General features: G+C 35.9%; 1 long non-coding RNA gene across 2 annotated transcripts in view; it reads left to right on the top strand.

Annotated features, from left to right (window-relative positions):
- The window catches only part of LOC110311047, an 84,846-nt gene that overhangs the window by 36,181 nt on the left and 29,988 nt on the right, over positions 1-18,677 (top strand). For both annotated transcript variants that reach the window (XR_002379898.1, XR_002379897.1), the window contains exon 3: positions 14,193-14,349. This is a non-coding gene — a long non-coding RNA (uncharacterized LOC110311047). The remainder of the gene's footprint in view (positions 1-14,192; positions 14,350-18,677) is intronic.

The following is an 18,677-nucleotide window of genomic DNA, read 5'->3' as shown; positions in this document are numbered from 1 at the left end:
GTAGCTTACTCTGTTCTCTCTATGGTGGTTCTGACATGTTTCCACCACAATATGGGTCATCTCTTTATTATGATTCCAAATGCTATGTAGCAGCATACTCACTCTGACTTCTGAAGTTTTATGATCATGGTCGTTTCTGTATCATACTAGAACTCTATTGTGATGCTAAATTTTCTATATTAACTTCATTAATTAATCAAGATTGACTAAGAGACTGATACATTATGTAACTTGATTCCTTAAGATCCTATAGGCTGAGTTTTTGAAGACAGAACCTAGTGATAGTCCTCTAGAAGTTTGTTTGTTGTTGTTGTTGTTGTTGTTGTTGTTTTCATTAATTAGTTTATGCATTCACTTTACACCAGGATCACAGCTTATCCTCTCATCCAGGTCACTTCCTCACACAGCCCTTTCCCCTATTCCTCCTTCCTTTCTTCCTTTGAAAAAGGGAGACTCCCCATGGGGTATTAACCCATGCTGAAACATCAAGTCACTGTAGAACTAGGAGCATCCTCCCCCACTGAGACCACACAGGTTGGCCCACTGAAGGGAACAGAATCCAAATCTTTAAACTGTCTATATCTCTTTGCATTTTTACATAGATGAAACAGAGCCCACTGGTTCTGTGGAGTATTTTTACGGTCACCAATATTTTTATGAATGGACCAGTCATAACTTACTACTTCTAAAAAGCCTCAGCTCCAAGTAAAATTACAATGAATCTATGCTTTCATCCCTTGGATTTCAGAAGTCCAAATACCAGTCAGTGAAATTTCCCTTCATTTACTATCTTATTTTACACTTTTTATTTTTACTGGCCACATGAAATTCGATTCACCCTCTTATCCTGTTAGTCTTAATGAAGTCCAAAAATGAATTTCTTGCATGGTGAATATACTCCACAGACACAGTATTTTAATATTAGTGATATGGAGTCAGTTCTCTGCTAGCAAGGAGCTAGTTAAAGACTGGCAGGAGAGATGAGAGAGAGAGGGCACATAGTCTTCAATGGAGTGATTTCTTATGTTTCCTAGTAGCATGCAAGTGGCCTTGTACTTGTATATAAGTTAAGTGTCCACATTTGTAAACACACTCAATATTTGAAACCTGAAAGTTCCCTAATTTCACATGTAAGTTGTCACCACCTCAAGTCTCTTAATTATACTTGGCATTATGAACTTAACAAGGTCTCACTTGACCTTACCCTGATGAATTATCCATCGTCTCAACTCCGTTAAATTTACTTTGAGAGTGTTACTTACTTTTTTGGTTCTGTATTAACACAACATGAGAGACCCTTTATAATGTGCCACGGAACCCCTTGGGCTTTCACACTTGGCTTTTAAAGCTTGATTAATATCATGAGTTTCACAGTGTCCTTAAATGCCTTCACAGCTCCAGGCAGTGGCATTTGAATCTCGAGTCTCTATAATTAGAATTTTCCTCTGAATCCTTAATCTACAAACTGTCCCATTTATCGGACACTTTCCCCCAGTTTTCTACATGTTCTTAGTAACAGAAAAGTTCAAATAGTTGCCCTAAAACATTAGTTCTAGTATTCTACCATTTAGGATGTAGGAGATCAACTCTACTACTTTGTTTCCATATACATTTTATGACCTAATGTCTGTAATATCTCTATAGTTCAATATCTTTACTTATCGTTTCTAGAAGCTAACTCTAAGGTAAGGAGTAACATCTGTTGCAGTTATTTCAATGATTCTGTAACAATTCCTACAGAAAAGAGCAGTATCAAAACACAAGAGGAGAGAGAAAGAGGGAGAGGAGAGGGAGAGGGGAAAAGGGGGAGAGGAGGGAGAGGGGGAGAGGGAGGGAGAGAGAGAGAGAGAGAGAGAGAGAGAGAGAGAGAGAGAGAGAGAGGAATCTTAGCTCAAGGATTTCCCAGATACATATGAAAATGAAGGAATATGGATAATCCCTTGTATCCCCAACTCAGTAGTTTTGTTTGTGCTACCATGGAGGAGGTTCTGTATATGAAGGGGGAGATGAGAAAGTTACATTGGTGAGATCTATGGCTTCTGGGGCCAACAAATTTAAGACCGGTCTATAAGTGTTTCCATTTGAAACTAGACAATGAATGGGTATGTTGTGTTTATAACATAATGTCTATTCTATAACACACATACAAACTTTATTTCTAATTTTTATTACATTAAATGATTTCTGTGAGCCACACTTATTTTATCTATTAATAAATTCTAATCTGCTAGGTAAATTGAAAAAATTTAAACCTATCTTTAAAACTCCTTTATAGTTATGCCAATTTTATAGTTATTTTATAAATGTGTAGCAGGTGTGTGTATGTATTCAAAACCATAGGTGGGCATGTGTGTGCTTGTATGCAAGTATGCAAACATATCTCTGTGTGTGTTTTTGACAGAGGAGAATCTCTGGTGCCATTACAAAGATGCTATCTACTGATGTGCCAATGTCCAAATCTCTAGCTATGATTATTTTATGCATGCAGTGTCATGTAGGCAATTGTGCATTCAGTATCAGTAGGTTGTTGTGCTTCAAGCATTTTTGATTAAGCTATCTCCATAGTCTTCAACTTCATATATTTAATTTTTTATTATATTTTAAGTATCTAAGTTGCTTGTCTGCCTATATATCTATGCACTACCTGCTTGCCTTTTGTTAATGGAATCCAAAAGAGGATGTTGAACTCTTGAGAACTAAAGTTACATTTTTGAGCCATTTGAGGGTGCTAAAAGTCAAACCCAGGTACACTGGAAGAGTAGCCAGTTCCCTTAACCACCTAGACGTCTCTCCAACCCCCTTTTTCGTATTCTTAGCCCTATCGTTCAGTTTCATTTTATCATTAAGCACTGTGCTCTTGACCACATCTAATTTTTTATGTTTGTGCCAACGTTATATTTCCATTTAGCTTCCAGTTTATCCAGATGTATTGATGTAACAATTCAGGGATTTTTCATACCATGTTTAGACAGTATGGGGAACACCTGGTGAACTTTAAAGTAACCTGGAAATCATAACTACAGGGCCAGAAATGCAGTTCATTTGGTACAGTCCTTGACTAAGATGTAGGAAGCCAAGGGCTTGATTCTCAGGACAACACACTAATGCAAGGTGGTGCATGACTCTCTTTCCAGTATTTGAGAAATGAATGCAGGGAGATCAGAAATTCAAGGTCATTCTAGGCTACACACAAAGTTCAATGTGTTATATGGCATAAAAACGAATAGTAAGGGCAGATTAATACTCCATCTCTAGGACAACAGGGGAGATTTTGGTCTTAAGTCAACCTGGAAGAGCTATTTTCCATGGTATGCGGATTAAGGCTTCTTAGGAGAAACTACTAAGCATTTGATTTTTCAGTGCAAAAGGAGGTTTGTTATTCAGAGTGCTATTTTGGTGACATGTAAACGGAAGGGGAGCTTGGGAGGATCCCCAAGCACACATCCAAGAAAAATTTACTACTAGAGAAGACTAAGCACAGCCAGCAATTGTCTGTAGGATTCACGCTCTAATGTCAGAAAGCAGGAGAGGAAAGGAGAGATATGAAGTAGAGAGACCTGATGTTACAATGAAAATAATGTTGCATCACATCTAATAATGATAAAAAAAGACACTAATTCCTGTAATATACGAAGTGTAGTTCAAGTGAACCATCATTAGTTTAGGTAGGCTTGCGATTGTGAACCTCATAAACTATAATAAAAAGACTTACATTGTATTCTAAAGGTTATTGTTTAAACTTACACTTCTCTAATAACTGCTCTGATTACCTTCAGCATAGGTCATTTTGTTTTATTAATATCTTGACTATGAAATAGCATGTGACTTCATAATTCCCTAAAACTTAATTTATTTTCTGCTTATGCTCCTTTATTCAGAATGTATGGACACAAGATAAATTTAGTTTATGCTTGAGATTGATTCAACTTTTAACCTAAATTCCATTATGTAGAACATTTGTTGACAGAGTATTATTATTATTACATTAATAAATGAAAGTTATATACAAATGCCACATTTAGACTAATGTATATGGTACATGGTCAAACAATTCTCTGAGGTTTTTGCAAATATGGTCTATAACTTTTATCTCATCAGAACATCTATCTAGGAAGAAGCACGTCCTTCCATAGACAATATTCTCAATTAAACATCTGTTGATTAAAAGTAATGCCCACATATTTTCAAATCACACACATATTTTTGAATGCTGGGAATCTTTAGAGCTGAAACATCTGTGATATTTTATTAATGAAAAGTTCTAAACTGCATTCAGTAATCCAATACATTTCATGCAAGGTGATATATGCCTGTCGAAGTTATGATGTAAAACAAATATGATAAAAAGTTTCAAGTTAACATTTGTTATGTAACAAAACTTTTCCTGGGAATATAATACATACATGTCTGTATACTCCAATCAGGAAACACATGGCAGACAAAAGTACAGATATCTCCAATATCTAACTTCTTGAACCAATGAGTTTTTGGGGGGTTACTTGCAGAAATATAGGTTAATGACAACTTCCAGGAACAGAAGTGACTCAGACAGCTGCATCATAATTCCCCAACAGAGCATAGGTGACAGCTTGCAAAATTTGGGAACCTGGAGCAGATTGCACAGCCTGCAGGCAGCTGACCTGTCCAGAAAGTGTGAGTTCTCAGTATCTTAGTTGGTTTACATCTCTTCCAAGCAGCTTCTTCCAGCAGGCTACTCTGTTACAGAACAACCATGAATACACCTCTTTCCCTCCAGAGATTCCCCACACTTTGGTATCAAAACCCATGAGGCTCATGTCTCAAGAAATTATTACAGGTTTGGAAGGCAAAGCATGTGAACACTTCTCCTTAGGTATTAGGCAGTGGTTCTCAAGCTTCCTAATGTTACAGACCTTTAATACAGTTGTGGTAACTCTTAACCAGAAAATCATTTCTTTGCTACTTTATAACTGTAATTTTGCTACAGTTTCAACTTGTAATGTAAATGTCTGACATGCAGGGTATCTGACAGGAGATACCTGTGAACAGATCGTTTGTTCTCAAAGAGTTCATGGCCTATAGGTTGAGAAGCAGTGAATTGAAGACATACAGTTTTCCTAAATGTAAAATTGTGATTTTTTCTGAAAATAGACAAGGTTCCAGAATAATTGTAGCATATTAAAATCTTTGAAAAGTTATTAATAGTTTTTGATTAAATCATTTAATCTGTTTACATTCCAAAGTTTGCCCCCTTCCTAGTCCCAAAGCTCTGAATTCTTCACCCATCTCCCCCTCCCCTTTGCTTCTGAATGTGCTTTTTCTACCCACCCACACCCACCTCATTGCTACCAGCATTCTCCTTCCTTGGGACATCAAGTTCCTACAAGATCAGGCACACCTTCTCCCACTGAGTCAAGACAAGGCAGTCCTCTACTACAAATTTGCTGGAGTTCACAGACCAGCCCATGTATGCTCTTTGGTTGGTGACTTAGTCTCTGGAAGCTCTGAGGGGTTCACGTTAGTTGATATTATTCTTATTCCTATGGGGTTGATATCCTCTTCAGCTCCTTCAATCATTCCCCTAGCTCTTTCATAGAGATCCCTGTCCTCAGACCAAGAGTTTATTAATAGTTTTAAAGAAAATTCTGTTTCTATTGGAATTTACACAATGATATTTTGTATTCCACAATCAGGATAGCTGACATGACTTATGCCATTCTCTGTGTCAGATACTCACAGGTTGGTCCTCAGTGGTAATATTCCTTACATTTTATTGATTAATGCCACGACACTTACACCGATTATCCCTACTTCAGTTTCTTACTACCAATAGCACTAAAATATAATGATTTTCTTGATCTTACTGTTCCTCAGTATATCATCTGTCTTTCTGTATTTCTTTCTCTGAAAGAAAATGATAAATAAAAAATATACATTTGTCTAAATAGAATAAGTAAACAATAAAATAAAGCACTGTAATATACACAAATATTACATAACTTAGAAAAATGGGATGACTTTTAACTAGAAACATTCATTTTTAAAAATAAAGTTCATACCTATGTCCATATTGGGTATATACTTTATATTAACAAGAAATACAGAAATATAAATTATGAACTTTTTCATCATAGAACTTTATTCATGCCACCTTTTTGAAATTCTATTAAGAAATTATTGTTATTTCTATTTGAAGATGTAACATTTCAGCCACATTAGGAGAGAATGCAATGTCTATAAGACCTGTGTTTAGGCTAGCTTGAGGATGTCTTATCAAGTTAAGAGAACATTTAAAACTCCAAATTTTATTTAGTGTTCATATTAATTTAGTAAGACAATCCTGTAAGTGCACGAAGCATTTTCTTAACAGTACAGCCATTGAGTTAGTTCTAATAATCTAATGACGAATGTTTAAAGAGGCATAACCTGAAGTAGAACATAGAAATATATAAAGAAAGAAACACAGCACCATAAACTTAGCAGAAAGATGTTAAAGCAAAAGAAGAAGCCCACTCCCGCAGCCTCAGGATCACTGCTAACAGGGTCCCAGTGTGGAGGAATGTCATATTCCCTAAACTCTGAGTACAAGATCTCCATATCAACTATACAGTTATATGTGCCATGTTTCCATCCTTGTTTACCTTGAAGTAATGAGAAGATTAGAACACACAGATGTGGCAGGGCATAGCATGCATATAGATGCACACACACTCAATAGTGCACATAAATATCAAAGGATGAGAGAGTGCATCAGGAGCTAGCTGATCTTCATGAAGTCTTGGGCAAATCAGAGAAACTGAATTGATTTATATATCTGGGAGAAAAAGGATATGCCAAGAGATTTCCAAGTTGTCCCACAGGGAGAGAACCATGACACAGATCATTGCTTAAAAAGTTATGGCTATTTAAAATACACCAGCAACTGAATATAAACTCCAATAAACACTTTGAGCCAATAAGTACTTTGAATCCATTGTGGAGAACAAATATACAGAGATGAAGTAAAGGTCTACAGATTTGTCATTGAATGAAAGTAGTTATCAAGTTCAATACACAAAGAAACCAAAAATAAAAATATGTCACCAAAGCCTTTTTGTCACACAGATAGCTTGTGTAATTAATACGCAATGATATTTAATACTGTGATAAAGGTATAGGAATAAATGGTCATCAGGGTTAAGGCATAGATTCCTGACCTGGACTACCAAATTTATGTGATGTTTGTGACAATCCAAGAAGAGCTAAACAGATTGAGAAATCCAGTGTAAAGGATAAGATTTCAGAGAGTCACATTTAATACAGTCCCACTGAGACAGTCACAGAGTTCACAGTCCCTACAATGATACTTTATTAAACTCCCAGATTCATCAAAACTTTCTCTGATTAATGAAAACCCCCCAAACAAGCCATATATTCTAGTCAAACCTGGTGTCCCAGAACTCTGAGAGACTGAAATAAGATTGTTAACACAAGTTTCAAACAATCCCATGCTTCATAGTAAGTTTAAATCAAGCTTGAGTATCCTCTGGAGACCTTATCTATTACCACACCATTGCAAAATAAATTCATAAAGTTATAATAATGTTGGGATATTGAACGTAAAAAGGGAAAGCTGCACATCATACTAGATAACTCTCCTGGGTTAAGTATGAATCATTACCTTGAAAGAGCCCATAGAGTTCCAGATGACTTGTTAAGGAAGGACAGATCCAGTTGAATCCTGTTTTAGCCATACAATGCCAAGGACAAAGGAAAAATATTATGAGCTTCGAGGCAGAAAACTAAAAGTACCATGTGTGTTACAGATATTGAAGATCCAAGTCTCACCCTGCTGGATGGATCTACCAGGTTAGTGGCCAGGAAATATTTTAAATAACAACCTTTTCACTCTGCTGAAAGCAGGAACCTGACCAAAATGACAGTACTTATTGTCTGGGTCAGGGACAATATGACAGGGACCAGCAAAGGAATCAACCCCAATTTCTCACTTTGTGCTATTAGTACAAAGGCCAGCAGTGGACTGACAGCCAACCTTGAGTTGGCCTGCTCTTTTACTGAGCAATAGCTAATGTGATAGAACATTATTTTTTAAAACAGTTTTTTTTTTGGTGAATTAATCTTTATATATGAGAACAATAAACAATTGAGATAAATAAGTTATATGTCTAGTTTAAATGCAGTAGCAAAAATAAATTTATCTATGGGGACTGTACAAAGTAAACTATGTCTTGATACGTTTTGTGGTGAGCAAAATCTATCTGACCTCATGACTTATCCTATATGAAGGGAGATGCCTTGGTAAGTGGTCATACCAAATATATTCTAAGGAAAATGAGTGAGAGTTTAGAAACCATGTGTATTTTTATACCTTCCTCATATAAGCATGCAGAGGATGCTTCACTGTGTGGGGCATTTTCTGGCATATCATAAGCATGGGGAAGAGGTACAATATTTTTAAGTTATTATACATTTTCTATAAAATGGGCTTCAAAGGCATTTTTCTCTAACACATTTAAATGTTCAACTTCATAATTTCTGAATGCATAAATCATTTTATGTCAATAACTTTGCTTTTAAATCATTAAATTATGAGGCTGGTCAGTGGTGGCACATGCCATTAATCCCAGCACTTGGGAGGCAGAGGCAGGGGAATTTCTGAGTTTGAGGCCAGCCTGGTCTACAGAATGAGTTCTAGGACAGCCAGAGCTACACAGAGAAACCATGTCTCAAAAACAAAAAAAAAATTATGAATATTTGGTTATGAATATTTGTTTTTGTAATTTCTTAGGGGAATTAATAAAAGAAAATAAGCATCATAAGTCAGCATCACGTTAGAGTAAAAAAATAAAGATGTATATCCCAAACAAATGGAAACAAAAAGTCAGTAGATGTTGCTACATTAATAAAGAATAAAATAGACTTCATCTCAACTATTCACAAGAGATAGAGGAGGACACTATCGATTCATCAAAAGAAAAGAATCCACCAAGATAATATTACAATTCTAAACATTTATGAATGAAATATAATGACAACCAATTTCATACAGGAAACACTTACAACTTAAATCACAGAATGACCTTAACACAGTGATAGTGAACTTCTTAAATGCCGTGCTCTTGGCAATCAACAGATCATCTGGACAAAATATAAACAGATATTCTTTAAAATAACTTAAAGACACACCTGAAAGCTCTAGACACATCAAAAAACTTCAAAGAGTAGACTTGAAGAAATAAGTAAAAATTAACCTAAAGTTTATATTTATGGTACATTAATCAAAGCTCATGAATATTCCATGCTTGAAATATCTTTTTATCACTGTTATGGCTTTGATAGAGATCCATCTAGAACATTTTTTTCTTCTGGTTCTCAAGGTGTCTTCCATTCTGTAAGTGTCTGTCACTACGTGAGTATATTGTTGGAAATTTCTAAAACACTCCATATAATTATATTTGTAGAATTATATGTTCAGCTTCTCTTGAGGCTGTTGACATGTGATTCCTACCTGCAGCATTTGATTTGACCATTTCCAAGCCTTTTTATTTTACTTTATTTGTGTTTCATCCTTGAAAATTTAGAGCAGAATTTATACCAATAATTGAAAATCATGGCAAAAGAGTTGGGCAGTCTAAGACTGGCATGTCCAACATGAGGGACCTATACAGTGAACGTGCTATATTGTCTCATGGACAGACTTCTCAGTGTACTTTTTTTAGAGGTTGTAAATTTTCTTCCAGAGACATTGATGTGTTGATGCATATAGGGAACTTGACAGTTGATATTTTTAAGGCTACAAACCAAACATCACCACCACCACCATGACCACCACCACAAAAACAACACATTAACCTACCATAAATTTAAAAGTAGATAAAACTAAGTGCATTCACTATAAGTGACCATAGGTAGAAGATCAGTCTTCATTTAATTGTTGCTCAAATTAATGTAAATTAATCAAGATTTTTGAAAGATGGGCTTTGGAATAGAACAGATCATGTGTGTGTGTGTGTGTGTCTGTCTGTCTGTCTGTCTGTCTGTCTGTCTGTCTGTGTCTGTGTGTGTGTATGTGTGTGTATGGATAGAGGGAAGGAGTACAGAAAGAGAGATGACTGACATTGAATGGCAATTGGGACGGTGTGGAAACCTAGTGCAGGCAAAAACTCTCTGGAATCTATGAGGTCAACCTAGTGAGGACTTTTTATAAAGGATATATTGAGCCTCAACCATTCATGTTCTAGAAGCAGGCAAGGCTTCACTGGTGGAATTGAGACAGCAATCTAGTCACAAAAGCTTTGCCCTAAAATCTGCCTTAACTGCAAGATATGCTGGGATAACTCTGGTACATAACTTGTTTGAGTGGTTAGCCAGTGATTTTCCAACTTTGAGACCAGTGATATGAGACCAAACCCACACCCAGCACTGTCTGGATAACTAGGAATCAGGGTTGGAATAGTCCAGAGACATTGAGTAGAACAAAACACAGCCACACCAAACAAAGCAAAGGGAAGCAATGAAGTGGTCCCTAATAATGTTCTGCTATAGTTATAGACTGGTGGTTCTCATAAGAGAGGCTTCCTCCAGCAATAGTTGAGAATGGACATAGAGAACCACAGCCAAACATTAGACAGAGAGAGAACAAGAAATTTCAGTGTCAAGGTCTATCACTGGATCCCTTGCCTAGGATTCATGGAAAACCCCAGGAAGAAGAGAAGTAGATGTAGGAGCCAGAGGAGTCAGGATACCAGGAGAATATGACCCACAGAATCAACTAAGCAGGGACTGTGCGGGACTCATAGAGACTGAAGTGGCAATTGTAGAGCCTACATGAGTCTGTGCTAGGTCCTCTGTAAATATGTTATTGTTGGTTTGTTGTTTTTCAGGGGACTCCTGACAGTGGAGTGGGGGGTTTTTTACTCTTTTAGAACCCCTTTTTTCCTACTGGTTTGCTCATCCAGTCTTGGTATGAGGGCTTGTGCCTGATCATACTGTATCTTGTTGTGCTGGATAGAGGAGTTAATCTGGGGTAGAGGAGAGGGAGGTCTGGGAGGAGTGGAGAGAAGGGAAGCAATGGTCTGGATGTATAATACAAAAGAAGAATAAATAAAAATAAAGAGAACAATTATTTTTAAAACTCTACTGAGTATACTTACTTTATGTGGCAAATACTTGAGACACTTGTGTGAGAAGTATAGATGTCTTTCCTCCTAAAGCTCACTATTGGACATGAGAAGCAATAGAAACCAGTGCAAAACACTTCTATTGCATATTTGTCTGTTTGAGTGAGCTTTGATATGAATACTTGGAGAAAGGTCAGAGCTACTGTGGGTGGGCTCCTTTGAGAAACGAAGAGCTATACTCTGCTAGAAGTTTTAACACATTTTATTTTATGTCTATTTATAACAGGTTCTTGACTTTTAAGTAAGAACATTGAGAATCACAGCTATGAGTTCTAAATAACTAGCAGGGGTTTATTTAAAGGGGAGATTCTATATATAAATTAATGTGGGTCAAATGAAAAAAAAAAGCTCACTTTTTCAGACTTATTTCTTTTTAATAACTGTAAAAGATTTAATATCTCTCAAAGTCATAGAACAAAGAAATTGAGCATTTCTTGAATAATGTACTCTTCCCATTCCATTCAGTAAACTGTTTTTCAGATTATTCCATCGTATTTGGTAAAATTTAATACTTTCAAAGATGTACTTACAACATAGCCTACCAGGCAAATAAGCCCACATTTTTACTAGAGCCTCTTTTCTTGAATTCTATCTGAACATTTGGACTCAGTTGCTATATTTTTATAGCAGAATAGTATTGGCGGAAGTGCTAATTAGTGTAATCTGCATCAAGTATGAGTATGAGTATGGTTCTCCCCGTAGCCACGTGCCACAGACATCATTCAATGTGTGGTGATTCCATTTACTTCTTTTTAAAGACTTATTCTTACTTTCTGTATACCAGTTTAGTGTCATATCTACCTGGTGCCCACAGAAAAAAGTGGAGGGTTTTGGATCCTCTGGAACTAGGATTACAAAGGATCCTAAACCTCCATGCAGGTTTTGGAACTGAACCCCTGACTTCTATATGAGAAGCAAGTCTTCTTAGTCATTCAAACATCTACAACACAAAGGCATTTACCTAAGAGTCATGGGATAAAGGTTAGGGGGTTGTTGTTTCTTTTCAGAAACAGATGTGAAATAAGAGTCTTCTCAGTGCAGTGCACTAAAGCCAGACTATGAACAGTTTCAAAATCAATTCATTAAGAAAATTGAAAGGACAGGAAGAAATTTAACCTTTTTATGTAGTAAAGCATATGGAATCTATTGCATATGAGTTCTTCAGATAATTACGAATACTCAAGGAAGAATTCATGCCAGCACTTTTTTCCACTTGTATTTCAAACTGAATTCAGCTTTGTAGCTGATGAAATGGTAATAGTGTGTGCTTTTGAATCTTCTTGTCATTTTTAACAGTGTTAGGCATGGTTTCCATTTCATGGAGAAGGCCTGAAATACAATATACAACAACTGCTTCCTCCTATAATATTTGTGCCAGTATTGAATAGTTCAACTGTTGTATGTTGTGAATTGCTTTTCTTCTCCAGCGCTGTGAACCTTAGTTGTAGAGGTGAAGCTTCCAATGGGCACCGGCTTGATTTCTCCATGTTAAATAATATAAGTACTGTGTTCATCAGCAAGGCCTCAGCATAAGTTTATGGAGAGTATCTAATAGTCCTGTCAGTAGCCTGTAATATTTGCCAATGGGGGTTTCCATGAAATATATGTTATTCCTGGCACTGGGGACTTTACATAGTGATATATGATGTCTAGTTGAGGCAGTGTCTCCTACTGACATGATAACACCATTTATAACATTTATACCTAGGTATGTAACTTTGGAAATTATTTATAACAGGTGTCTTTTGTAGCCTTTTCACAAAGCCTTTGGTGTTTGATGTATCTTCTCATACTTCTTCCATCATGATCAGCTTTTAGTTGAGCTCTAATATCTTACTTAAGTTCAAAGATAATAGAAAGATTGTGTTCAACCCTACTAGAAGAAAAGATAATAAACAACCCAAAGTCTATATGCAAAGTAATTACAAATTATATACAACGGAAGTTAGGAATTCCAACACAATTTTGAAAAATATTAATCTAGTCAGTGTGTCTTTAACTTGTAAATGCATAGTGACACTCACATAAAATGAATTCCCTACATCATAATACATCACATGATATAAACAGATGCTATTTGAACATGAATAACATAGAACACATAGAAACGTTAGATAAAACAAGTAGTACAGTTATAATAAATATTATACCACTCGGCATTAGTTAATTGTAAGACATTTAGCACACTTTCTAGTAAGTTATATAAAGGTAAAATAGTGTAAAACTCACAATTCCCTTATAATAGAAGTAAGATGTGCCAGAATTTTTCTTAAATAGATATCTGATGGAAGATTACTATTCAGTTTTTAAAATATAAATTATTATAAGTTTAAATATACTACTTCAAACCATCAACTAAAATTTATATAAAAAAATCTCTTGATTGAAAACATGTTTTGAAACAAAAGGTAAAGGAACAATTTTATATTACCAGAAACAAATATGACTATATAACAAAGATATAAATTCCTTTCTGATGGAGTCAAAATACTTAAGTCCAGAACATTGTGTCTACAGCAGCAATGCTCATTGACTAATCTCTATCCAGAATATTAGGACTTTATATTCTGTAAACTGAAACAGGTCTATTAGGTTGCCCATGACTGATGTTATTTTACAAGGTCATAGAAAGCCTGTGGATAGCTTATAATCTAAGATGATCCAGTTTAAATTATATAGGAGGCAATGGAAGTTCAGACTTTTGCATAGTAAGTTCAATTTGTAATTTCTGCTCAATTTATGTATGGAAGTTAAAACTGGAAATTATATACTTACAAATTTGAATGAATCTCATTTATGTAAGCTTAACCTGTCATTAGTCACTTTCCAGCTTCTAGAACACCAGTTATACAAGCTGTCATTCAAAAGTTATTTTATGGTATATGTAGTTTGAAGAAAGTTTTTTTTTTGTATGCATATACACATAAACATATTTAGAGACTATGTCCTTTATGGTGTTGTATTAGTTATATTTATATAGTTATGTTATAACACCATGACCAAGGAAACTTTTGAACTTATTGTTCCTGATAGATAAGATTCCATCGTGGCCAGAGAAGCATGCCAGCAATTGGAAGACATGGTGGCAGGAGCAGGAACCTGAGAGATCTAAGCCACAATCACAAGGCAGGGAGGGTAACTGAACCCTCTGAAAACAGTACACCAACTGGTTTAAATAGCCAAGACTATGGTGAGTATTTCCATTCAAAGCACCTCAGCCATTAATTTGCATGAATTTTGTGCATGTGCTTTTGATTTTTTATATGTCTTACTAATTACTATGTAGAACTGAAGAATAAAAACTTCTAAGTTAAAAAGGCATTCTTCTTTGGATCATTAAAAAAAAAAAACATTTAATTCTTTGTCCAGAATGTTTAAAAGATTCGTTTTCCCACTTATGACAAGATTTATGTCACTAGGATTTGATTAACACTCTTAATCAAATGCATTAAAGAGAGGGAGCCAAAGATGTAGCTGAAAGTGATTCACTCAAATTGACAGACCAAAGCCAGGTGTCAAAGGCATAATGAAATTGTAGTTGTCCAGATGAGAACAGTACCCATAGACTCATATATTTGAATTGGTGGAATTGTTTAGGAATTGCCTGTAGGAAGAAGTGTGTTACTGGGTTTATGCTTTGGAATTTAAAATTTTTATGCTGTTCCTTGTTAGAGTCTCTCTCTCTCTCTCTCTCTCTCTCTCTCTCTCTCTCTCTCTCTCNTCTCTCTCTCTCTCTCTCTCTCTCTCTCTCTCTCTCTCTCTTTCTCTCTCCTGGTTCATACTCGTGAACCAGATGTAAGCTTTGAGCTATTGTTCCAGGGTTATGGCTGACTGGTTGCTGTAATTCTTCCTGCCATGATTAGTAAAGTGACTTAGAGAGTAAGGATTGTAAGTTTTTGAAATACTTAAGTACAGAAAGAAATGTCTAACGACCATGAGTCTATCTCTAGTGAAGGACCAATATAGTGTTATACCATCGGGCGTACAAGAAGAATACCTTGTGCTACTCGAGAGAGATAACTGAGCTAAATGGAATCAAAGTTAACAGTATGTGTATAGGAAAATGTCACCATGAAACTATTAATCTACAAAATTTATTTATACAAATATAACTGTAATATATATGTATATATATATACATACACACACATATATATATATATAAACATAAAATGTCTCACATAAAGAAAGATCACTAAAAACAGTAATTGATAAATCTATACCTACAGTTACAATGAATTATGCATTGACATATCAAAGATTAAATTAAATCTTCTCTGTATTTATATGCTAAGACTGTTCTAATTTGGTAAAAACACTTCCTGCTCTTCATCTTTCAGTTTGGCAATTCGACTTTTATCCATTTCTAAAAGGAAACAGTTTATTCCTGATGAAACATCTCAAATGCTCTTTCAGTTAGCCACACAAGCTTGTAATCTTCAATATTCTTTTCTGTGTATTTTCCTTTCTGTGAAGGAAAATTGTCCTCCATATGTTATATTTTAGACCAATTCATTATTTCTTGACAGTGGGAACTATCTACCGCAAAATGGAATCATTTATTTTACCCATACCAGCATTTTATTAGCCTAAAGTATGTAATGATGAAATCGGGCGCTCTGAGTGTTTCATTGATCATATGAAGCAGACGGATTTTTCAGGAACAATTCATATTCATCCCATTGACAAACTGGCAACTTAACAATTTAACTAGATTTCTGCTTAAATACCTATATACAGTCTTTGTACTGCTGCTTAGAGTAAATAGAAGATAATTTTCAAAGAATTCAAAGATATCTTCAAGCACTTTTGTGAGTTTATATCTAAAAGACTTTTGTGAGTTTATATCTAAAAGCCATTTCAGGAAAATAATAGTGGGATGTTAGAGTCTTCTAATACCTAAAATATAAATGGACATAGTAACTTTTGAAAGATATGGTATCTTAAATTTAGATGAGTCTTTACTGTAGAAACAGATTAGAATGATCATTGGCTTCAGCAGCCCCTTAATTCTGCATAAATGTGGTCTCATTTGTCCTTCAGGAAGATAGCTACCATCTCCTAGATTAAAGGCTTCTTTTGTATGTTGAAAAATACAGAATTTGAAGAGGAATAGTCCTATATTTTCAAAATGGTTGCCCAAAAGATCCTAAATTGATAGAGACAAATGAAGGGAACATTTTTTTATGTATTAAAGTATCTGTCAATTTTAAGCTAATTTAGAAATATTCTGCTAGGTTTTAATGTCTAGTTGGCACAAACTAGTCTCTCCTGAGTAAGAAGATTCACCTAAGGAATTATCCTAAATGATTCGATTGATGATAAAAGTCCCACAGTTATGGTTATTATGGCCATCTCTTTCAGTTATCAACTGAAAAAGAATGTGTGTGTGTGTGTGTGTGTGTGTGTGTGTGTGTGTGTGTGTGTATGTTTGTGTGTAATTTTTCCTTTTATTCACTCTTGCATCTTGCCACACTATATATTTGCCCTGTTGCTACTGATTCCTCCATCGATGGCAGCAATATTTCATATTTGAATACAGACCGGTTGCTGTCCAGAAACTTTCTGTGCTACCAGATACTGGTTGAGTCTTCTGAGACATTCCCCTTTGAAGCACAAATAACAATGGGTTAGCCCCCACACCTACAGAGAGATACATCGATTTTTGCACCATTCCTATTGTTGAAGCTTCCATATTCAAGAAATGAATATCTGGTTCTCAGAAACTCAGATGTGATCTGGCTGTCATTATTTTAAAGTAAACTTAATAAATGTGTGTGTGTGTTTAAAGGTACTGAACATTTAAAGTCTTTTTTAGTGTTTTAAAGAGATTTTAAAGACTGTGTATCTTAAAAATTGGAATATTCACATTAATATAAGATCTTGGGGGACAATTGCAAAGCAAAATTTGTAACTCAGTGGGAACGCTTTGTGTGTCAAGTTGACAGTAGGTCAATTTTTACAACAAATTTATTGACCACTTGCTACAAGCTAGAGTAATTAGGGAAGAGGGAACATCAATTGAGCAAGTGTCCCCACCAGATCAACTAATGGGCAAGTTCATAAGCTTTTTCTTAATTAGTGATTGATGTGACCTAGTTCAACCCAATGTGGATGGTGGCCACCCCTGAGGAGACGGTCCTTGGCTGTCTAAGTGAAAATGATGAAACTGGGAGGAACAACAAATCAGTAAGCAATGTTCTTCCTTGGCTTTTGCTTCAGTTCCTGCCTCCAGGTCTCTGTCTATTGAATATATGCCCCGATTCTTTTCAATTATGGAGTTTAATCTATGAATTGAAATACATTTCCTATCCCCAATGAAATCACTTTTGGTTATGGATATTAACATACCAATAGAAACTCTAAGATACATAAGGAATTGAAGGAGAAATAAATTAAAATATATGGCCATAAATTATTTCAAGCGTTGTCATTACTTACATTATAAGCTTTGGGGACATTTGAGAAGTGGTGTGGAAACAGACTGCGGTAGAAACTTCTTGGAACCTATGAAGGTGCTGCTAGGGAGGAAATTTCAAATGGGTAAATGTAACCTTGACAGGCTCTGGAGTAACATGTAGTGTGAGCCTTTAAAGATTAAATTAGATGAATTGAGAAGGGAAGAATATTATTAATTATGTGTTGATGTTTTCATGGGATTAGGAGGAGAGGAGAATCATGGAAAAGAAGAAGCTTCAGGAGAGGAGGAAAGAGAAGCCACCATAGGTTAAAGGTCAAGAGAGCATGGCTCTTCAGTCTGCTCCACACTTTGTTTCCGCATTTGCTCCTGTGAATATTTTCTTACCCTTTCTAAGAAGGACGGAAGGATGCATACTTTGGTCTTCCTTCTTCTTGAGCTTCATGTGGTCTGTGAATTGTATCTTGGGGAGCAAAGACTGAAGGAAAGGCCATCCACAGACTGACCCACCTAGGAATCCATCCCATATACAGTCACCAAATGCAGATACTAGTGTGGATGCCAAGTAGTGCATGCTGACAGGAGCCAGATATATCTGTATCCTGAGAGGCTCTGCCAGAACCTGATATATACAGAGGTAGATGCTTGCAGCCAACTATTGAATTGATCACAGGGTCCCCAATGGAAGAGTTAGAGAAAGGACTGAAGGAGCTGAAGGGGTTTTCAACCCCATAGTAAGAACAACAATGTCAACCAACCAGAGTTTCCAGGGTCTAAACAACCAACCAAGGAGTACACATAGAGGGACTCATGGCTCCAGTCGTATATGTAGCAGAGGATGGCCTTATCAGGAATCAATGAGAGAATAGGCCCTTGGTTCTGTGAAGGTTCAAAGTCCCAGTGTAGGGGAATGAGAGGGCAGGAAGGCAGGAGTAGGTAGATCAGTGGGGTACACCCTCATATAACCAGGAGTAGGGGGATGAGACAGGGGGCTTCTGGGGGGGATTGGGAAAGGGGCTAACACTTGAAATGTAAATAAATAAAATATCAAATAAAATGAGAAGGGGGAGGGAGGGGGAGAGAGAGAGAGAGAGAGAGAG

Source organism: Mus caroli, chromosome 15 (assembly GCF_900094665.2).
Source record: "Mus caroli chromosome 15, CAROLI_EIJ_v1.1, whole genome shotgun sequence".
Lineage (NCBI taxonomy): Eukaryota > Metazoa > Chordata > Mammalia > Rodentia > Muridae > Mus > Mus caroli.
Note: the sequence above shows the minus strand (reverse complement) of the source record. Positions and strands in the feature narration are given on the sequence as shown.